This window comes from Loxodonta africana, chromosome 15 (assembly GCF_030014295.1).
Source record: "Loxodonta africana isolate mLoxAfr1 chromosome 15, mLoxAfr1.hap2, whole genome shotgun sequence".
Classification (NCBI taxonomy): domain Eukaryota; kingdom Metazoa; phylum Chordata; class Mammalia; order Proboscidea; family Elephantidae; genus Loxodonta; species Loxodonta africana.
In genome coordinates, this window is record NC_087356.1 from 64096340 (window position 1) to 64101182 (window position 4843).

The following is a 4843-nucleotide window of genomic DNA, read 5'->3' on the forward strand; positions in this document are numbered from 1 at the left end:
GATGGCATGGTATTTCTGCCTATGGTGCCATGTTGGCTGGAAGCCTAGTGGATACCACTTTTCAGGGGAAATTGGTATTTTCAAATCTGTTCGGAGCTGTATGACAATGATGGACAATTGTCTTGTAATCATACATTCATTTATCCATTATTCTATCAGTTACTCAATAAAAAATATTTTTGAACGCCCAGTACATACCTGGCGGTATTCTTTAGCTTGGTGATAAAGAGATGAACAAAAAATACAAAGTCCTCACCTTCTTTGGATTTAGGTTTTAGTCACAAAAAAAGACAATATACAAGGAGACAAATCTGTAATAAAGTCTCAAGGTACGCAATGTTTTATAAAGAAAGATAAGGGGATAGAGTCAGACCACCTATATTGGGGGATGATGAATAAATATAAGGGATGAATGTTAGCTGTAGAAACTGCAGTGTTTTTTGCCACAGGGCACAACTAGGTTTAATGGGACAATGTTATGGAGAGGCAGAGTTTTTTCTCAAATTAAGGAAGACTGTTTCAATAATCAGAAACATCCAAAAAATAACTAATCGAGTTATGAGCTATTCAGCAACAGGGATCGAAGTAGAGACTGAGCACCTCCCTGTCTGGAACATTTCTAAGGGGACTCAAATATGGGCTGTGGATATTATCAAATTGATCCCCTTGCTCATTTCCAACACTGAGATTTTCTAATCCATTTTGCCCTAATAGCTTTCCATACTTTTTTCCCTTCCCTTCTCTTTCTTTCAATTATTTTGCCTCCATACCTTCCTTTGATCTCCTTTTTTCCTTTTCTTTTATTACCACATTACAAGCTTCTCTAGGTCAAGGCTACATGCTGAACCAGTTTTCTACCTCAAGGCTAGTAGTCAAAAACTGTTTTTTAAAAATAAAAGTTAGTCGAATTGAAATGTTATTAAAGCCTAAGTTGAATGCATTGCATAATCTTTAAGTCACAAATAGCAGAATATGATTATAAATCTTGAGTTGTATATGCTTTAGTACTTTTATCCTTTATTTTATTACTTAAATAATAGTCTAGACTCACAAGGTCATACTATAATTAGCATATGTCAGTTTGCTTTACCAGAAGGAGATGGGAAACAGGCTAGGAGAAAACACCACTTATATTTGCAGATTTTAAGATAAAATAACTCTGCTCACTTGTAAAGCATTACACCATGACTAATGAGCAACTTCTTTCTCGGAAGCGGGTCAAGGAGGGAAGAAGAAAGATGAACAGAATGTGGAGAAAGGACTGATAAGCCACCCATCCCCACCCAATACTATACATTCCCATGCTTTCATTTTCTTTCATTGGGTTTAAAATTATGCTTAACCAGGGTATTGATTTCCCTGACAGGGAAGAATCTGTCCTACTTTTCATGAAACTATTCTTTATGTATCTGCTACTGCTTTTTGGATGCTCCTACAATCAGTGAGATGGACAGTTCACCTGGTGACCTAGAAATTTCTAAAATAAAAATGGAAGACTCACTAATTAGGTTAACTGAAAGAACCCATTGTTTACAGAAAGAAAATTCAATCCATATTCTATTTTCTATTTACAATTAAACCCAGTAACATTGTGCAACCTCTTGCACAATGAACAACAATTTAAGTTGTTCAATCAGTCCAAGTGTTAGATAAATAGTATTACTTAAATAAAAATTATTAAAATTTGGGTACGAATCAGCATCCATTGTTAATTTCAAGGCAGAAATCAAAATATAAAACTGACATTTCCTTTCATCCTGTAGAAACTTGAGTCCAAAAGAAATTTGAGACCCTCATTGTATCTTTCCCGAGTTTTTAATTCAGTATAACCACATCTACAATGCCAAATACCTGGCAGTGGAAACCAGTAAGCACTAGACTGCTAACTGAAAGATTACATCCCAGAAAACCCTATGAGAAACATCTACTCTGTCACATGCAATTGCTATGAGTCAAAAATTGACTTGATGGCATGTGACAACACCCTAGAGAATATTTCACTTTTTATCTCTACAAAATACACCCTCAACAAATCCTTGAATCAACAGTGCAAGTTTCTAAAGCCTTTTCTCCAAGGGATTCATGAAGATTCCAAGCCATGTTGGCTTCCTCAAATTTTGCCTACTACTGGCTTTTAGTCTTTAACAACTTTTTGGAGGCATAGTTTGAAATACAATAAAGTATGCATATATGAACTTTACAGTTGATTCAGTTCGACGTGTGTACATCCATGAGCCATCAGCACCTTCACAATAATATCTCCACCATCCCCAAAATTTCATTTTTCTCTTTTAATCCACCCCTATTTCTAGCCCCATCCTGAGGCAAAGACAGATCTAAATTCTGTCATTAAGAATCAGTTTGCATTTTCTAGAATTACACATAAATGAACTCATAGAGCACATATTCTTTTTGCCAGAATTCTTAAACTCAGCATAATTATTTTGAGATTCATCCATGTTGTTCATGTATGTGCTCTATTCCTGCTCCTAGGGGAAACAATTCAGTGTTTCCATGTTAAGTATGATGTTGCCAGTATGTTTTACATAGATATCCTTTATCAGTTTGAGGAATTTCCCTATGTGAGGAAGTTCCTAATCTGCTCAGCCTTTTCCTTATGACTGGGTATTGAATTTTGTCAAATGCTTTTACAGAATCTATTGAATGATCGTATCATTCTTCTACTTTAATCTTTTAATATGGAGATTCATAATACACCTATTCCCCACTTAATCAACTATCTCATTATCCTATATTTTGCATTTGCTTCAACAGTAAAAGATCTACTATCCAACTGTATGGCACATTAACAATGTACATCTGGCAGTAGTAAATGTGGAGGTGGAAGGCAAGAGTAACATTGGCTGTGACGGTTAAGGTTTTGGGTCAACTTGGCTGGGCCATTATTTTTAGTGGTGTGGCAGTATGTAATGATGTAATTTGGCAGTTATGTTATGATGTAATTTGGCAGTTATGTGATGATGTAGTCATCCCCCATTTTGTGATCTGATGTGGTCATCCTCCATTTTCACAAAATGCTGATTTTCACATAACAACCTGGTCTTTGAAACCTAACCATTTTGATAAGTGAGGGGTAAAAATTAACCATTTTGATAAGTGAGGGGTACGTACAGTTTATTATAGAATGTTACTTTGCATATCTAAGAAAAAAAACCTACTTGATCATGATAATATATATATACACACACACATATGTATGTGTTTGTATCTGTGATATATATATATATAAAACATAGGATTAATATATATAGGATTAATCAGATGTAATTCAAATTAAATACAAAAGCATATTTAATCCTATAGATATATGTGTGTGTGAGTAATACAAATATATGTAGACAAATATATATGCATATAAATATGTATGTAATACTAATATATACATATATATGTACATAAATATATGGATGAAATCTGTCAATATTTTATGATGGGTTCTGTATATTCACGATGTATTTTACCTTTGAATTATTTAGCATTTTGTGGTGTTGTTAGGATGCAAGCCTCTTTTCATCTTGTGTATATATACTAAAAAACATGAGTTACTGCTAATACTTCTTATTTCAAGCAAACACCATTGTGTTTCCCCTACATTTATCCATCCTTTTATAACTTTATCAAGTGAGAAACCTGGCTCTCATTATTTGACTATGAAAGGCATTGGACAGTGTGGATCATAGCAAATTATGGATAACATTGGCAAGAATGAAAATTCCAGAACACTTAATTGTGCTCATGTGGAAACTGTACATAGACCAGGAGGCAATCGCTCGAACAGAACAAGGGGATACTACATAGTTTGAAGTCAAGAAAGGTGTGCTTCATGTTCTATCCATTCACCATAATTATTCAGTCAGTATGCTGAGCAATATTCCGAGAAGCTGGACTATATGAAGAAGAACTCAGCATCAGGATTGTAGGGAAGATTCATTAACAACCTGAAATTTACAGATGATGCAGCCACGCTTGCTGAAGGTGAAAATGACTTGAATAACCTACTGATGAAGATCAAAGACTACAGACTTCAGTATTGATTATGCCTCGATTAAAAGAAAAGAAAAATCCTCACAACTGTGCCAATAAGCAACATCATGATAAATGGAGGAAAGATTGGCATTGACAAGGATTTCATTTTACTTGGATCCACAGTCAATGCCCATGGAAGCGGCAGTCAAGAATTGACTCTAACATACCTAAAAACAATAACAACCCTTTGATAAACAAATTTCCCAGTTAGAATACAATCTTTTTTGTTCAGTCCTTTTTTCTACACTTATTTCTATTCTTCTACACATCCTTCAGTGTGGTTATGTCATTTCTTTGTATTACAGTTAGGTCATTTGTTGCCTGTATGTAGTTCATTTTGAATTATTCCCATATATGAGTTGATCTTATTTGTTGAGTATGTGAAACATTATTTTGGTCCTGGTGTATTTTCAAAAAAGTGTCATTTCTCCATTTGGAAAAGCCCAACACCCATTCATGATAAAAACTCTCAGCAAAATAGGAATAGAAGGAAAATTCCTCAACATAATAAAGGGCATTTATACAAAGCCAATAGCCAACATCATCCTAAATGGAGAGAGACTGAAAAGATTCCCCTTGAGAGCAGGAAACAGACAAAAAAAAAAAAAAAAACAAAAAAAAACAGACAAGGATGCCCTTTATCATCACTCTTATTCATCATTTTGCTGGAGGTCCTAGCCAGAGCAATTAGGCTAGATAAACAAATAAAGTGCATCCAGATTAGTAAGGAAGAAGTAAAAGTATCTCTATTTGCAAATGACATAATCTTATACACAGAAAACCCGAAGAATCTTCA